The 18,579-nt window shown below is 39.8% G+C and overlaps 1 non-coding gene across 1 annotated transcript; it reads left to right on the forward strand.

Annotated features, from left to right (window-relative positions):
* The first annotated feature begins 11,566 nt into the window (after positions 1-11,566).
* Positions 11,567-11,674, forward strand: LOC148564581 (small nucleolar RNA R71). The gene has a single exon (XR_015884609.1). It is a non-coding gene; the product is annotated as a small nucleolar RNA R71 (small nucleolar RNA).
* The last annotated feature ends 6,905 nt before the right edge of the window (positions 11,675-18,579 follow it).

Below are 18,579 nucleotides of genomic sequence, written 5' to 3' on the forward strand. Positions count from 1 at the left end.
TGGACTCATTTTCATTGCTTTAAGGCATAGACACTTAGACACTAGTGATCATGTAATAAAGACACAAACATAAATAAACATAAAGCATAAAAATTCAAAAAACAGGAAAATAAAGGACAAAGAAATTAAAGAACGGGTCCACCTTAGTGATGGCGGCTTGTTCTTCCTGTTGAAGATCTTATGGAGTGCTTGAGCTCTTCAATGTCTCTTCCTTGCCTTTGTTGCTCCTCTCTCATGGTTCTTTGGTCTTCTCTAATTTCATAGAGGAGGATGGAATGCTCTTGGTGCTCCACCCTTAGTTGTCCCATGTTGGAACTTAATTCTCCTAGGGAGGTGTTGATTTGCTCCCAATAGTTTTGTGGAGGAAAATGCATCCCTTGAGACATCTCAGGGATTTCATGATGAGGAAATTCCTCATGCTCTTGGTGAGGTTCTCTCTTTTGCTCCATCCTTTTCTTAGTGATGGGCTTGTTCTCATCAATGAGAATGTCTCCCTCTATGTCAATTCCAACTGAATTGCAGAGGTGACAAATGAGGTGAGGGAAGGCTAACCTTGCCAAGGTAGAGGGCTTGTCCGCCACCTTGTAGAGTTCTTGGGATATAACTTCATGAACTTCTACTTCCTCCCTAATCATGATGCTATGGATCATGATGGCTCGGTCTATAGTAACTTCAGACTGGTTGCTAGTAGGAATGATTGAGCGTTGGATAAACTCCAACCATCCCCTAGCCACGGGCTTGAGGTCATGCCTTCTTAGTTGAACCGGCTTCCCTCTTGAATCTCTCTTCCATTGAGCACCCTCTTCACAGATGTCTATGAGGACTTGGTCCAACCTTTGATCAAAGTTGACCCTTCTAGTGTAGGGGTGTGCATCTCCTTGCATCATGGGCAAGTTGAATGCCAACCTTACGTTTTTCGGACTAAAATCCAAGTATTTTCCTCGGACCATTGTAAGCCAGTTCTTAGGGTCCGGGTTCACACTTTGATCATGGTTCTTGGTGATCCATGCATTGGCATAGAACTCTTAAACTATTAAGATTCCGACTTGTTGAATGGGGTTGGTGAGAACTTCCCAACCTCTTCTTCGGATCTTATGTCGGATCTCCGGATATTCGCCCTTTTTGAGCTTTAAAGGGACCTCGGGGATCACCTTCTTCTTTGCCACAATTTCATAGAAGTGGTCTTGATGCACCCTTGAGAAGAATCTCTCCATCTCCCATGACTCAGAGGTGGAAGCTTTTTCTTTCTCTTTCCTCTTTCTAGAGGTTTCTCCGGCCTTTGGTGCCATAAATGGTTATGGAAAACAAAAAAAGCTTTAGCTTTTACCACACCAAACTTAGAAGGTTGTTCATCCTCGAGCAAAAGAAGAAAGAAGAGAGTAGAAGAAGAAGAAATAGAGGAGATGGAGGGGGCTTTGTGTTTCGGCCAAGGGGGATAGGTAGTTGACGAGAGGACTTTTGCCAGTAAAGAATGTCATAAAAACAGTCGCGTTGTAGATATAGTCTCTAAACCGACAGAAATCCCTTCGTACAAACGTTTGGTTGTCACAAGTAACAAACCCCTTTAAAATTGATAACCGAGTATTCAAACTTCGGGTCGTCTTCTCAAGGAATTGCAGGGAAGTATGTTCTTATTATTGGTTATGAAGATGGTAAATTGGGGTTTTGGAAGTAAGGAAGCAATATGTTGCACAAAAAAAATAAAATAAAATAGTAATAATAAAATAAACTCTTGGCAAGGTATGAAGAACTGGAGGTCCTATCCTAGTTATCCTTATCAATTGTGATGAGAATTGGATTCTTCCCCCCACCTTATTAACCTCTATCTATGAAGGTAAGTTAAGTGGACAAATTAATTCCAATTTTCAATCAACAATGAGTTTGATAACTCAAGAGTTACCAATGTCTCAACCAAAGCCAAAAGAGAAAAATCCAAATTATTTATATAATAAAAAGGAGCAATCATAAGTCTGAAATTCCTCAAGAATTATATTAAATAGAAAATCAATCTAAACATAGAGAGTCATAAACAAAATTGAGAAAAGCAATAAAAGAACATTGAACCTGGGATTGAGAGTCACTCTAAAACTAAGAGAAATCCTAAATCCTAATCCTAAGAGAGAGGAGAGAACCTCTCTCTCTAAAAACTACATCTACTCCTAAAATTGTGAATTGTGAGAGCCTTCTTATGAATGGATGCATTCCTCCACTTTATAGCCTCTAATCTGTGTTTTCTGGGCTGAGAACTGCGTCAAAAATAGCCCAGAATTCGCTGGTTGCGAATTCATTTGCACTGATTTCCGTCACTTGCGACGCGGCCGCATGGATCACGCGGTCGCGTCGCCTAGCGTCAGGGGAACTATAGCATATTATATATCAAATCGAAGCCCCGGACGTTAGCTTTCCAATGCAACTAAAACCACATCGTTTGGACCTCTGTAACTAAAGTTATAGCCGTTTGAGTGCGAAGAGGTCAGGCTGGACAGCTTAGCAATTTCTCCAACTTCTTGTATTCCTTCCACTTTTGCATGCTTCCTTTTCATCCTCTGAGCCATTACTGCCCTGTAATCTCTGAAATCACTTAACACACATATCAAGGCATCTAATGGTAATAAGAGAGGATTAATAATAAGCAAATATAAGTCCAAAGAAGCATGTTTTCAATCAAAGCACATAATTAGGAAGGTAAATATAAAACCATGCAAATAGTATGAATAAGTTGGTAAAGAGTAGATAAAAACCACTCAATTGAGCACAAGATGAACCATAAAATAGTGGTTTATCAACCTCTCCACACTTAAACACTAGCATGTCCTCATGCTAAGCTCAAGAGAAGCTATAAAGATGAAGAGGAAAGTATGAAATGCAACCTATCTATATGAATGCAACTACATGCAAAATGATTCTACCTACTTGGTTAAAAATAAATAAGTTCTTCAAGACAAATACAAACCAATTTCCACTAATTCAAATTATACAATAAAAGCAAGTAAACTTGTAAGAAGACAGCTCATGAAAGCAGGGAACATAGAATTCAAGCGTTGAACCCTTACAGGTAGTGTATATCACTCTAATCTCTCAAGTGTATAGGGTCAATCACTCTACTCTTCTCTAGTCATGCTTTCTAGACCTTGTTCTTCATCTAACCAATCAACAAAAATTTAATGTACCAATGCAAACATCATGAGGTCTTTTCAAGGTTGTAATGGGGCTAAGGTAAGGGTAAGGGTATATGTATATGGCTAAGTGAGCTTTATAAATTGAATCTTTAATTAACCTAAGCTTTCACCTAACATACATATACTCTATATAACTTTAGAATCATCCCTAGCTACCCATAATTCTCACTTTTTGTATAATTCCCATACTCATGTACCAAATTTTAATTTTTATCACATGTGCATTGATCTTTTATTAACTTAACATTGGAGTAATTTTGTCCCCTTATTTTTTTTATTATATAATATATATATATATATATATATATATATTTTTTTTTTTTTCTTTTTCTCTTTTTTTTTGTAGAGAAATAAACATAACTTATCAATGCACATGGATTTTCTATTATTTTTCTATTTTGGTTTTTCCTGAGTAGGTTCCCAAATTCCTAATATTCAAATAAATTAGAAACATGTTACATTCCCTTATCAACCCATGTTCCCAAAGTTTCCCCACACTTATTTGCTACACAATCTCTATCTTAAGCTAACCAAAGATTCAATTGGGATAATTAATTTGTTTTTCGCTTAAGGCTAGTGATGTGGTTATAGAACAAGAGGGGATTAAAAGCTCAAGGGGCTAACAAAGGTGATGTAAAAGGTAGGCTTATTTGGGATAAGTAAGCTAATAACAAATAATGGCCTCAATCATATGCAAGCATGTAAATATACTAAATAATGGACATATAGAATGGAACAAAGCAAAGATTGCAGTTATAGAGAAGAAAACACACAAGAATAAAAATTTTATGGTTAAATAATGTAACCATATAAATAAGCTCAAATCTCACAGGTTGTGTATTCTTTGGCTCAAAAACCATGTTCCAAATACAACTTCAAACAAGTTTTAACATAAAAATTTTGGTTTTAAATTAGTGAAAATTTTCAAAAAATAGGATCTTAAGAAGAAACTTATTATTTTAACCAAGCAGTAACTAAATGCAAAAATCAAATAAACATGCAATTAAATATGCAAATGCAACAATTAACAAAGAAAATAAAATATTGGTGTTTGAGACAGGAAAATACTAACCCATGGAGATCGGTATCGACCTCCCCACACTTAAAGATTACACCGTCCTCGGTGCATGCTAAGATGTGCAAGTGGATGGGGGTTGTGGTTCCTCAGCTGGGGCTCTTTTTGTTCCTTTCCTTGCTGTTGATTTGGGAATGGCTTTCTCTTTTCCTTTCTTGGTGGCCATCCTGAAAAAGGGAAGAGAAAGTAAATTAAATTCAAAGAGATATATATAGCAAGGAAGACAACAGAAAAGGTGGTGATGGATGCACATTAATATATAACTGACATTATCACATGCTCGCGAGTACATGTGAAAATCCAACAATGGAAAATAGCTAGTGCATGTAAAGACAAGTGAATGCAAGGTGTTTATTGGCATGCCGGCAAAGGGCGTGAGTAGCATAGACCAAGCAATACTTTGTAACAAACCATCACATTTGTATTGACAATTAATTTCAATTAATACAATAGTAAAGGGAGTTTATGAAAAGCAAGCATTCAGAGTAGTAGGATAAAAGATACTGAAAAGCAGTGCACAATGCCATACGGGCATTTTCACAAACACATAGCATGCATGTTAAATAATCTAATGAAAATAATAATTGAACATGCAAGCAACCCTTTAAAAATAAATATATATAATTGTCAAATAATTCCTCTAATAATCCACAAGTAAAATATAGAAATAATGACCTAAATAAATTTCTAACACCAATGAAAATAATGCAATGAATGAAAGTATGTAAATAAACTAAAATAAAATAAAAAGAAAAATAAGAAGAATGAGAAGGGAAAGAAGATAAGAAAGGAAGAAGAAAGAAATAAGAAAAGATAAGAAAAATAAGGATTAGAGAAGAAAAGATAAGAAATTTGGCTGATCTGGATATTCTGTGCGCCGCTTGTGACGCGGACGTGTGAGTGACGCGGTCGCGTGGTGCGCAAGAAGGTCAGGTGACGCGGACGCGTAGGTCACGCGATCGCGTGGCCTGTTTTGTGCGATTGGCGCAAGTGCAGCCTCGTGGTCGCGCAACTCTCTGTTCGAAACTCTTTTTGCCAAAATTCTGGGTGACGCGATCGCGTGAGTGGCCATCATGGGGATATGACGCGGACGCGTGAGGCACGCGTTCGCGTGGTGAGGCTTGGGCTACCAGCACGAGTCCAGCCCAACTCCAGCTCAACTTTCGGCCATGTACCTGGTTGACGTCGATTTTCAGGTCACGCGGTCGCGTGGGGCACGCGATCGCGTGGGAGGCCAGTATTCCCCTGCGACGCGGACGCGTCAGCGATGCGGTCGCGTGCGGTAATTTGTGCCATTGGCACGCCTCTAGCGCTGCTCCTGCGTAACTCTCTGTGCATATTAATATTGTCTCCCATCTCCTTGCGACGCGGACGCGTCGCTGATGCGGTCGCGTCGCGTGCTCGCTTTTTTTTTTTTTGATAATCTGAAAAAGAATGCAGAATGCAGTGTTAATATGAATGTGATGCAAAACTCCAGGTTCAATATAATAAAATAAAATAAAATTTAAAAACAAATAAAACTAAATAAAAATGAAAAATGAACGATCATACCATGGTGGGTTGTCTCCCACCTAGCACTTTTAGTTAAAGTCCTTAAGTTGGACATTCGGTGAGCTCTCTGTTATGGTGGCTTGTGTTTGAACTTATTCAGGAATCTCCACCAATGTTTGTGATTCCAATGGCCTCTGGGATCCCAAACTAAGCATGTAAAGCCCTTAAGAAGCTTCAAACAGATTCTTAGGCTCACGGGGTGACAAATGCCAGAACAGATTCCAGGATCCCAAAATTTACTTTTACACCCGTTTTTGTCGGGATCTGTATTTTTCTAGCCGGGTGATAAGTAATTTGAATTCTCACTGCAGCTACCAAACAGCTTCCTAGACCCCTTCAATTGAGCTCTACACCAACCTTTGCGTTTAAACTTAAAGCTTCCAACCATGATGAACCTTGCAGGACAATTCTTACCACTGGCCATCTTCCTCTTACTCTTAATATCACAAAGAGCTCTAAGTTGACCATCCGTCTCCAGTAGCCCATATTCAAGTGGGATTAGAAAGCTATGGGATATGAATTTTACCCACTTGAATGTTGTGAAGGATGATGGCAACTTCGGGGGAGGTATTTTTAATGAAATTGCAAGTTCCACTCCCTTGTGCTCTTCTCTGATAATTACCACCTCTTTGCAAGCTTCTTCAATTTCAACCTCTTCCTCTTGGCAGCTCTCTTCCAATTTAATCTCCTCTTCATTGCTTTCCAAGGGCATGGGAGGTTGTGCTTCTTCTTCTTGAATCTCCATCTCTTGATCAACCTCTTCCAAGTCTTCAACTATGATATGCTTTGGAGGTTGTACACCCTCCTCAGCATCAATTTCAACCGTCTCGGAAGGAGGCTCTATGACTGGACTTTCCCATGGAGGTTCTGCATCTCCTAAGTCTTCAACCACTTCTTCTTCTTCTTGAACAATGACAGCTTCTTCTACTTGTTCTAGTACGAATTCATTCTCTGTCTTGTCCACTGGGGTTTCTTGTATCTCCTTTATGCTACGCTCTTCACTAGACTGTCCACATGGGGCTGTGGCTGATCCTTGTGTATTTAAGCGTCTAGAAGCCCATTGAATTAATACTTGCCCCAGTTGTTGAACGGTTGCCTGACATCGATCCACTGTTTCCTTGAGACGATCCTTTGCCTCTTGATGCACTCGACTTTCATAAATAGGATCATAGTGCTCTTGGATTGATGGATATGGAGATGGTGAATATTGAAGTGGTGGTTCTTGTGAGTAATTGGGTTGGAATTGGGGTGGTTCTATATATGGTTCATATGACTCATAAGGTGGTTGGTATGGTGGTTGAGGGTTAGGATCATATGGAGGTGAATGGCAGAAAAGGGGCTTGTGAGTTTGGTGGTCCAAAGTTATGTTGAGGAGAGGGTTCATAGGCATATGGTGGTGGTTGTTGATAATCAAAAGAGTGCTCACCATAGCCATTGCCTTGATATGCATCACAGAATGGTTGTTGATAGTCCATTGGAGGTGGTTGTTGCCATGAGGGTTGATTAAATCCTTGTGGCTCCTCCCATCTTTGATTCTTCCAACCTTGATGCCTGTTCTCATTATAGTTTCCATTCCTAACAACAACATTGGAATCAAACTTAAAGCGAGAGGGGTGAGAATTCATAGTAGCTACTAAAAATTAAAAACAAAAATAAAAATAAATTTAAATTAAAAGGTTATTTAAATTTTTGAAAATTAAATTTTGAAATTTTGAATTTTAAATTTTTTAATTTTGAATTTTAAAATTTGAAATTTGAAAATTTTTAAATTTGAATTTTGAAAAAATTTTTAAATTTGAATTTTTAAATTTGATTTTTGAAATAAGATAAGATAAAATAAAAATTAAAAAAAAACCAATAACCTCTTAACTTAAGAAAAAGCAAAAATAAAAATAAAAATAAAAACATATAAACAAGCAAAAATAAAATATTTACAATAACCAATAATAAGGCACACGTTTACAATTCCCCGGCAACGGCGCCATTTTGACGAGAGGACTTTTGCCAGAAAAGAATGTCATAAAAACAGTCGCGTTGTAGATATAGTCTCTAAACCGACAGAAATCCCTTCGTACAAACGTTTGGTTGTCACAAGTAACAAACCCCTTTAAAATTGATAACCGAGTATTCAAACCTCGGGTAGTCTTCTCAAGGAATTGCAGGGAAGTATGTTCTTATTATTGGTTATGAAGATTGTAAATTGGGGTTTTGGAAGTAAGGAAGCAATATGTTGCACAAAAAGAATAAAATAAAATAGTAATAATAAAATAAACTCTTGGCAAGGTATGAAGAACTGGAGGTCCTATCCTAGTTATCCTTATCAATTGTGATGAGAATTGGATTCTTCCCCCACCTTATTAACCTCTAGCTATGAAGGTAAGTTAAGTGGACAAATTAATTCCAATTTTCAATCAACAATGAGTTTGATAACTCAAGAGTTACCAATGTCTCAACCAAAGCCAAAAGAGAAAAATCCAAATTATTTATATAATAAAAATGAGCAATCATAAGTCTAAAATACCTCAAGAATTATATTAAATAGAAAATTAATCTAAACATAGAGAGTCATAAACAAAATTGAGAAAAACAATAAAAGAACATTGAACCTGGGATTGAGAGTCACTCTAAAACTAAGGGAAATCCTAAATCCTAATCCTAAGAGAGAGGAGAGAACCTCTCTCTCTAAAAACTACATCTACTCCTAAAATTGTGAATTGTGAGAGCCTTCTTATGAATGAATACATTCCTCCACTTTATAGCCTCTAATCTGTGTTTTCTGGACCGAGAACTGGGTCAAAAATAGCCCAGAATTCGCTGGTTGCGAATTCATTTGCGCTGATTTCCGTCACTTGTGAGGCGGCCGCATGGATCACGCGGTTGCGTCACCTAGCATCAGGGGAACCATAGCATATTATATATCAAATCGAAGCCCCGGACGTTAGCTTTCCAACGCAACTGGAACCGCATCGTTTGGACCTCTGTAGCTAAAGTTATAGCCGTTTGAGTGCAAAGAGGTCAGGCTGGACAGCTTAGCAATTTCTCCAACTTCTTGTATTCCTTCCACTTTTGCATGCTTCCTTTTCTTCCTGTGAGCCATTCCTACCCTGTAATCTCTGAAATCACTTAACACACATATCAAGGCATTTAATGGTAATAAGAGAGGGTTAATAATAAGCAAATATAAGTCCAAAGAAGCATGTTTTCAATCAAAGCACATAATTAGGAAGGTAAATGTAAAACCATACAAATAGTATGAATAAGTGGGTAAAGAGTAGATAAAAACCACTCAATTGAGCACAAGATGAACCATAAAATAGTGGTTTATCAGTAGTGCGTATGTTGTGTGAAAATAAAGGAGTGAAGATGGGTTTATATAGGAGTGGAGAGGGGGTATGGTTCGGCCATTATGGGTGGGTTTGGGTGGGAAAGTAGTTTGAATTTGAATGGTGAGGTATGTGGGGTTTTATGAAGGATGGATGTGAGTGGTGAAGAGAATGGTGGGATTTGATAGGTGAGGGGTTTCTTGAGGAAGAGGTATTGAGGTGAATGGTGAATGGGTGAAGAGAGAGAGAGATGAGGTAGGTGGGGATCCTGTGGGGTCTACAGATCCTGAGTTGTCAAGGATTTCTCATCCCTGCACCAAGTGGCGTGCAAAACGCCCTTTTCTGCCAATCCTGGCGTTAAACGCCAGGCTGCTGCCCATTTCTGGCGTTTAACGCCAGCTTCTTGCCCATTCCTGGCGTTAAACGCCAGTATGGTGTCCATTTCTAGCGTTAAACGCCCAAAATGGTGCCAGACTGGGCGTTTAACGCCAATTCTGCTACCCTTACTGGCGTTTAAACGCCAGTAAGTTTCTCCTCCAGGGTGTTCTATTTTTCATTCTGTTTTTCCTTCTGTTTTTGCTTTTTCAATTGTTTTTGTGACTTCACATGATCATCAACCAATAGAAAACATAAAATAACAAAAGAAAATAGAAATTTAACATAGATAATTAAAGATTGGGTTGCCTCCCAACAGGCGCTTCTTTAATGTCAATAGCTTGACAGTGGGCTCTCATGGAGCCTCACAGATGTTTAGAGCAATGTTGGAACCTCCCAACACCATACTTAGAGTTTGAATGTGGGGGTTCAACACCAAACTTAAAGTTTGTTTGTGGCCTCCCAACACCAAACTTATAGTTTGACTGTGGGCGCTATGCTTGTCTCTGTATTGAGAGAAGCTCTTCATGCTTCCTCTCCATGGTTACAGAGGGATATCCTTGAGCTTTAAACACAAGGGAGTCTTTATTCACTTGAATGATCAATTCTCCTCTGTTAACATCAATCACAACTTTTGCTGTGGCCAGGAAGGGTCTGCCAAGGATGATGGATTCATCCATGCACTTCCCAGTCTCTAGGATTATGAAATCAGTAGGGATGTAATGGTCTTCTACCTTTACCAAGACATCCTCTACAAGTCCATAAGCCTGTTTCTTTGAATTGTCTGCCATCTCTTGTGAGATTCTAGTAGCTTGTACCTCAATGATCCCTAGCTTCTCCATTACAGAGAGAGGCATAAGGTTTATACTTGATCCCAGGTCACACAGAGCCTTCTCAAAGGTCATGGTGCCTATGGTACAAGGGATTAAGAATTTTCCAGGGTCTTGTCTCTTCAGAGGTAATTTCTTCCTAGTCAAGTCATCCAGTTCTTTGATGAGCAATGGAGGTTCATCCTCCCAAGTCTCAGTACCAAATAACTTGGCATTTAGCTTCATGATTGCTCCAAGGTACTTAGCAACTTGCTCTTCAGTAACATCTTCATCCTCTTCAGAGGAAGAATACTCATCAGAGCTCATGAATGGCAGGAGTAAATTCAATAGAATCTCTATGGTCTCTGTGTGAGCCTCAGATTCCCATGGTTTCTCATCAGGGAATTCCATGGAGGCTAGTGGACGTCCATTGAGGTCTTTCTCAGTGGCGATCACGGCCTCTTCCTCCTCTCCAGGTTCGGCCGTGTGGGCTATGATGATGGCCTTGCACTCTCCTTTTGGATTCTCTTCTGTATTGCTTGGAAGAGCACTAGGAGGGAGTTCAGTAACTTTCTTGCTCAGCTGACCTACTTGTGCCTCCAAATTTCTAATGGAGGACCTTGTTTCAGTCATGAAACTTTGAGTGGTTTTAATTAGATCAGAGACTATAGTTGCTAAGTCAGAGTAGCTCTGCTTAGAATCCTCTGTCTGTTGCTGAGAAGATGATGGAAAAGGCTTGCTATTGCTAAACCTGTTTCTTCCACCATTACTGTTGTTGAAACCTTGTTGAGGTCTCTGTTGATCCTTCCATGAGAGATTTGGATGATTTCTCCATGAAGGACTATAGGTGTTTCCATAGGGTTCTCCTATGTAATTCACCTCTTCCATTGCTGGGTTCTCAGGATCATAAGCTTCTTCTTTAGATGAAGCTTCTTTGGTACTGCCTGTTGCTGCTTGCATTCCAGATAGACTCTGAGAAATCATATTGACTTGCTGAGTTAATATTTTGTTCTGAGCCAATATGGCATTCAGAGTATCAATCTCAAGAACTCCTTTCTTCTGACTTGTCCCATTATTCACAGGGTTCCTTTCAGAAGTGTTCATGAGTTGGTTATTTACAACTATTTCAATGAGTTCCTGAGCTTCTGCAAGCGTCTTCTTCAGATGAAGAGATCCTCCAGCAGAGCTGTCCAATGACATCTTGGACAGTTCAGACAGACCATCATAGAAGATTCCTATGATACTCCATTCTGAAAGCATGTCAGAAGGGCACCTTCTGATCAATTGCTTGTATCTTTCCCAAGCTTCATAGAGGGATTCACCTTTCTTCTGTCTGAAGGTTTGGACTTCCACTCTAAGCTTACTCAGTTTTTTAGGTGGAAAGAACTTTGCCAAAAAGGCATTGACTAGCTTTTCCCAAGAGTTCAGGCTTTCTTTAGGTTGTGAGTCCAACCATGTCCTAGCTCTGTCTCTTACAGCAAAGGGAAAAAGCATAAGCTTGTAGACCTCGGGATCAACCCCATTGGTCTTGACAGTGTCACAGATTTGCAAGAATTCAGCTAAGAACTACTGAGGATCTTCCAATGGATGTCCATGAAACTTGCAATTCTGTTGCATTAGAGAAACTAATTGAGACTTAAGCTCAAAGTTGTTGGCTCCAATGGCAGGGATTGAGATGCTTCTCCCATAGAAGTTGGGAGTAGGTACAGTAAAGTCACCAAGCACCTTCTTTGCATTGTTGGCATTGTTGTTTTCAGCTGTCATGGCTTCTTCTTCCTTGAAAAGCTCTGTTAGGCCCTTTAGAGAGAATTGTGCTTTAGCTTCTCTTAGCTTTCTCTTTAAGGTCCTTTCAGGTTCAGGATTAGCTTGAATAAGTATGCCTTTATCTTTGCTCCTGCTCATATGAAAGAGAAGAGAACAAGAAAGTAGGGAATCCTCTATGTCACAGTATAGAGATTCCTTGAGGTGTCAGAGGAAAAGAAGAATAGAAGGAGGAGGTAGATAGAAGAGAATTCGAACTTATCAAGAGGGATACAGTTCGAATTGCACCTTGAGGAGGAGTGTTAGTCCCTTAAATAGAAGGTTGTTAGAAGAGGGGAAGAATTTTCGAAAATAAATTAAAAAGATTTTGAAATAATAAAAAATAAATTTGAAAATTTGATTAAGATTTTCGAAAATTAAGATTTTGAAATTAGAAATCAAAAAGATATGATTGAAAGTTAATTTTGAAAAAGATGTGATTGAAAAGATATGATTAAGAAGATGATGAGCGGATAATTTATACGCTTTTTGGCATTGTTTTTAGTATGTTTTTAGTATATTTTAGTTAGTTTTTATTATATTTTTATTAGTTTTTAAATAAAATTCACTTTTCTGGACTTTACTATGAGTTTGTGTGTTTTTCTGTGATTTCAGGTATTTTCTGGCTGAAATTGAGGGACCTGAGCAAAAATCTGATTCAGAGGCTGAAAAAGGACTGCAGATGCTGTTGGATTCTGACCTCCCTGCACTCGAAGTGGATTTTCTGGAGCTACAGAAGCGCCATTAGCGCCCTCTCAATTGCGTTGGAAAGTAGACATCCTGGGCTTTCCAGCAATATATAATAGTCCATACTTTGCCTGAAATTTGGTGGCCCAAACAGGCGTTTCAAGTCAGCTCAAGAATTGTAGCGTTTAACGCCGGAACTGGCACAAAAGCTGGAGTTAAACGCCCAAACTGGCACAAAAGCTGGCGTTTAACTCCAAGAAAAGTCTCTACACATGGAAGCTTCAATGCTCAGTCCAAGCACACACCAAGTGGGCCCGGAAGAAGATTTCTGCATTAATTACTGATTTCTGTAAACCCTAGGCTACTAGTTCTCTATAAATAGGACCTTATACTATTGTATTTTAGCAATCTTTGGACGTTTAGTCCCTAGACCTTGGAGGCTGGCCATTCGGCCATGCTTACACCATTATCACTTTTGTATTTTCAACGGTGGTGTTTCTACACACCATAGATTAACGTGTGGAGCTCTGCTGTTCTTCATGAATTAATACAAAGTACTATTGTTTTTCTATTCAACTCAAGTCTATTTCTTCTCCAAGATATTCATTCGCATCCAAGAACATGATGAATGTGATGATTATGTGACACTCATCACCATTCTCACCTATGAACACATGACTGACAACCACTTCCGTTCTACATGCAAACAAGCTTGAATGTATATCTCTTGGGTTTCTAATCTAAGATTGGAACCTTCGTGGTATAGGCTAGAATTATTGGCGGTCATTCTTGAGATCCGGAAAGTCTAAACCTTGTCTGTGGTATTTGGTGCACGAAATTGTGATCTCCAGGCTCGAACAAATCCTGGTAATGGCTCCAAAGCTTGGTGCTCTGATCTTAATTCATAATTGTCACAACTTCGATACAACTAACCAGCAAGTGCACTGGGTCGTCCAAGTAATACCTTACGTGAGTAAGGGTCGAATCCCACAGAGATTGTTGGTATGAAGCAAGCTATGGTCACCTTGTAAATCTCAGTCAGGCAGATATAAAACAGTGATATGGTTTTCGAATAATGAATAATAAAATAGGGATAGAGATACTTATGTAAATCATTGGTAGGAATTTCAGATAAGCGAATGGAGATGCTTTTCGTTCCTCTGAACCTCTGCTTTCTTACTATCTTCATCCAATCAGTCTTACTCCTTTCCATGGCTGGCTTTATGTGATACATCACCACTGTCAATGGCTACTTTCGGTCATCTCACGGGAAAATGATCCAATGCCCTGTCACGGCACGGCTAATCGTCTGGAGGCATCACCCTTGTCAATGGCTTCATCTTATCCTCTCAGTGAATAATATGCTCACGCACCCTGTCACGGCACGGCTATTCATCTGTCGGTTCTCGATCATGCTGGAATAGGATTTACTATCCTTTTGCGTCTGTCACTAACGCCCTGCAATCGCGAGTTAGGAGCTCGTCACAGTCATTCAATCATTGAATCCTACTCGGAATACCACAGACAAGGTTTAGACCTTCCGGATTCTCTTGAATGCCGCCATCATTCTAGCTTACGCCACGAAGATTCTGGTTAGGAGATCTAAGAGATACTCATTCTAGCTTAATTCATGTAGAACAGAAGTGTTTGTCAGGAACGCGTTCATAAGGGAGAAGGATGATGAGCGTCACACATAATCATCACCTTCATCACGTTCTTGGGTGCGAATGGATATCTTAGAAGCGAAATAATAAGAATTGAATAGAAAACAGTAGTACTTTGCATTAATCTTTGAGGAACAGCAGAGCTCCACACCTTAATCTATGGAGTGTAGAAACTCTACCGTTAAAAATACATAAGTGAAGGTACAGGCATGGCCAAGATGGCCAGCCCCCTAAAACGTGATCACAGGATCAATACAATCCAGGATTGTCAAAAAGACTAGTAAGAGGTCCTATTTATAATAAACTAGTCACTAGGGTTTACATGAGTAAGTAATTGATGCATAAATCCACTTCCGGGGCCCACTTGGTGTGTGTTTGGGCTGAGCTTGAGTGTAGCACGTGCAGAGGCCATTTGTGGAGTTGAACGCCAGTCTCTGTGCCAGTTTGGGCGTTCAACTCTGGTTTTGGATCCTTTTCTGGCGCTGGACGCCAGATTTGGGCAGAAGGCTGGCGTTGAACGCCAGTTTACGTCGTCAATTCTTGGCCAAAGTATGGACTATTATATATTGCTGGAAAGCCCTGGATGTCTACTTTCCAACGCAATTGGAAGCGCGCCATTTCGAGTTCTGTAGCTCCAGAAAATCCACTTTGAGTGCAGGGAGGTCAGAATCCAACAGCATCAGCAGTCCTTTTTCAACCTCTGAATCTGATTTCTGCTCAAGTCCCTCAATTTCAGCCAGAAAATACCTGAAATCACAGAAAAACACACAAACTCATAGTAAAGTCCAAAAATGTGAATTTAACATAAAAACTAATGAAAACATCCCTAAAAGTAACTAGATCCTACTAAAAACATACTAAAAACAATGCCAAAAAGCGTATAAATTATCCGCTCATCACAACACCAAACTTAAATTGTTGCTTGTCCCCAAGCAACTGAAAATCAAATAGGATAAAAAGAAGAGAATATACTATAAATTCCAAACTATCAATGAAACATAGTTTCAATCATATGAGCGGGACTTATAGCTTTTTGCCTCTTTAATAGTTTTGGCATCTCACTTTATCCATTGAGGTTCAGAATGATTGGCATCTATAGGAACTTCAGATTTCGAATAGTGTTATTGACTCTCCTAGTTCAGTATGATGATTCTTGAACACAGCTTCTTTATGAGTCTTGGCCGTGGCCCTAAGCACTTTGTTTTCCAGTATTACCACTGGATGCATAAATGCCACAGACACATAATTGGGTGAACCTTTTCAGATTGTGACTCAGCTTTGCTAGAGTCCCCAATTAGAGGTGTCTAGGGTTCTTAAGCACACTCTTTGTTTGCTTTGGACCTTGACTTTAACTGCTCAGTCTCAAGTTTTCACTTGACACCTACACGCCACAAGCACATGGTTAGGGACAGCTTGGTTTAGCCGCTTAGACCAGGATTTTATTCCTTTAGGCCCTCCTATCCACTGATGCTCAAAGCCTTGGGGTCCTTTTTATTTGCCCTTGCCTTTTGGTTTTAAGGGTTATTGGCTTTTTCTGCTTGCTTTTTCTTTTTCTTTCTATTTTTTTTTCGCCTATTTTTTTTTTCTTTTTTTTTTTCTGCAAGCTTTGTTTTTTACTGCTTTTTCTTGCTTCAAGAATCATTTTTATGATTTTTCAGATTATCAAATAACATGTCTCTTAGTCATCATTCTTTCAAGAGCCAACATATTTAACATTCTTAAACAACAACTTCAAAAGACATATGCACTGTTCAAGCATACATTCAGAAAACAAGAAGCATTGTCACCACATCAATATAATTAAGCTAAGTTCAAGGATAAATTCGAAACTCATGTACTTCTTGTTCTTTTGAATTAAATCATTTTTCATTTAAGAGAGGTGATGGATTCATAGGACATTCATATCTTTAAGACAAAGTTACTACTACTAATGATCATGTAATGAAGACACAAACATAGATAGGCACATAACATAGAAAACGAAAAACAGGAGAAATAAGAACAAGGAATGAATCCACCTTAGTGATGGTGGCGTTTCCTTCTTGAGGAACCAATGATGTCCTTGAGATCTTCTATGTCTCTTCCTTGTCTTTGTTGCTCCTCCCTCATTGCTCTTTGATCTTCTCTTATTTCATGGAGCATGATGGAGTGCTCTTGATGTTCCACCCTTAGTTGTCCCATATTGGAACTCAATTCTCCTAGGGAGGTGTTGATTTGCTCCCAATAATTTTGTGGAGGAAAGTGCATTTGAGGCATCTCAGGGATCTCATGGAAGTGAGCTTCTTGCGCCTCTTGAGCTCCATGACTGGGCTCTCTTGCTTGCTCCATTTTTTTCTTAGTGATGGGCTTGTCCTCTTTGATGAGGATATCTCCCTCTATGTCAATCCCAACCGAATTGCATAGGTGGCAAATGAGGTGAGGAAAGGCTAACCTTGCCATAGTGGAAGACTTGTCAGCCACCTTGTAGAGTTCTTGAGGTATAATCTCATGAACTTCCACCTCTTCTCCAATCATGATGCTATGGATCATGATGGCCCGGTCTATGGTAACTTCAGACCGGTTGCTAGTGGGAATGATTGAGCATTGAATAAACTCCAACCATCCTCTAGCTATAGGCTTGAGGTCCAATCTTCTTAGTTGAACCGGCTTGCCTTTGGAGTCAATCTTCCATTGAGCTCCTTCTACACATATGTCCATAAGGACTTGGTCCAACCTTTGATCAAAGTTGACTCTCCTTGTGTAGGGGCATGCGTTCTCTTCCATGTATGGCAAGTTGAACGCCAACCTCACATTTTCCAGACTAAAATCTAAGTATTTCCCCCGAACCATTGTAACATAGTTCTTTGGATCCGGGTTCTTACTTTGATCATGGTTCTTGGTGATCCATGCATTGGCATAGAACTCTTGAACCATTAGGATGCCGACTTGTTGGATGGGATTTGTTAGAACTTCCCAACCTCTTCTTTGAATTTCATGTCGGATCTCCGGATACTCATTTCTTTTGAGTTTAAAAGGGACCTCAGGGATCACCTTCTTCTTGGCCACAACATCATAGAAGTGGTCTTGATGGGCTTTGGAGATGAACCTTTCCATCTCCCATGACTCGGATGTGGAAGCTTTTGTCTTCCCTTTCCCTCTTCTAGAGGATTCTCCGGTCTTTGGTGCCATCAATGGTAATGGAAAAACAAAAAAGCTATGCTTTTACCACACCAAACTTAGAATATTGCTCGCCCTCGAGCAATAAACAAAAGAATAGAAGAAGAAGAAGAAGAAATATGGAGAGGGAGAGTGAGATGAGGTTTCGGCCAAGAGGAGTGTAGAGGGGTGTGTTGTGTGAATTTGATGAAGAATGGAGGTCTTTATATAGGGAAGGGAGGGGGGTAAAGGTTCGGCCATATGGGTGGGTTTGGGTGGGAAATTGGTTTTGAATTTTGAAGGTAGGTGGAGTTTATGAGGTAGGTTTATGGGGAAGAGTGGATGGATGTGAGTGGTGAAGAGGTGAGTGGAGGTAGGTGGGGATCCTGTGGGGTCCACAGATCCTGAGATGATCCTGTGGGGTCCACAGATCCTGAGTGGATCCTGTGGGGTCCACAGATCCTGAGGTGTCAAGGCATTTACATCCCTGCACCATTAGGCATGTAAAAATGCCTTTGTACCCAACTCTGGGCGTTCAGCGCCAGGTTGGTGGCCATTTTGGGCGTTCAACGCCCATCTGTGTGCCATTTCTGGCGTTGAACGCCAGAACCATGCCTGTTCTGGCGTTCAGCGCCCAGAAGCTGCCCATTTTGGGCGTTCAGCGCCAGAACCATGCTCTGTTCTGGCGCTGAACGCCAGACAGATGCTCCTCCAGGGTGTGATTTTTCTTCTGCTGTTTTTTATTCCGTTTTCAATTTTTATATTTATTTTGTGACTCCACATGATCATGAACCTAAGAAAACATGAAAAACAATAAAAAAATAAGAATTAGATAAACATTGGGTTGCCTCCCAACAAGCGCTTCTTTAATGTCAATAGCTTGACAGTGGACTCTCATGGAGCCTCACAGATGTGCAGAGCTTTGTTGAGACTCTCCAACACCAAACTTAGAGTTTGGATATGGGAGTTCAACACCAAACT

Source organism: Arachis ipaensis, chromosome B5, assembly GCF_059453495.1.
Source record: "Arachis ipaensis isolate K30076 ecotype BB chromosome B5, ASM5945349v1, whole genome shotgun sequence".
Classification (NCBI taxonomy): domain Eukaryota; kingdom Viridiplantae; phylum Streptophyta; class Magnoliopsida; order Fabales; family Fabaceae; genus Arachis; species Arachis ipaensis.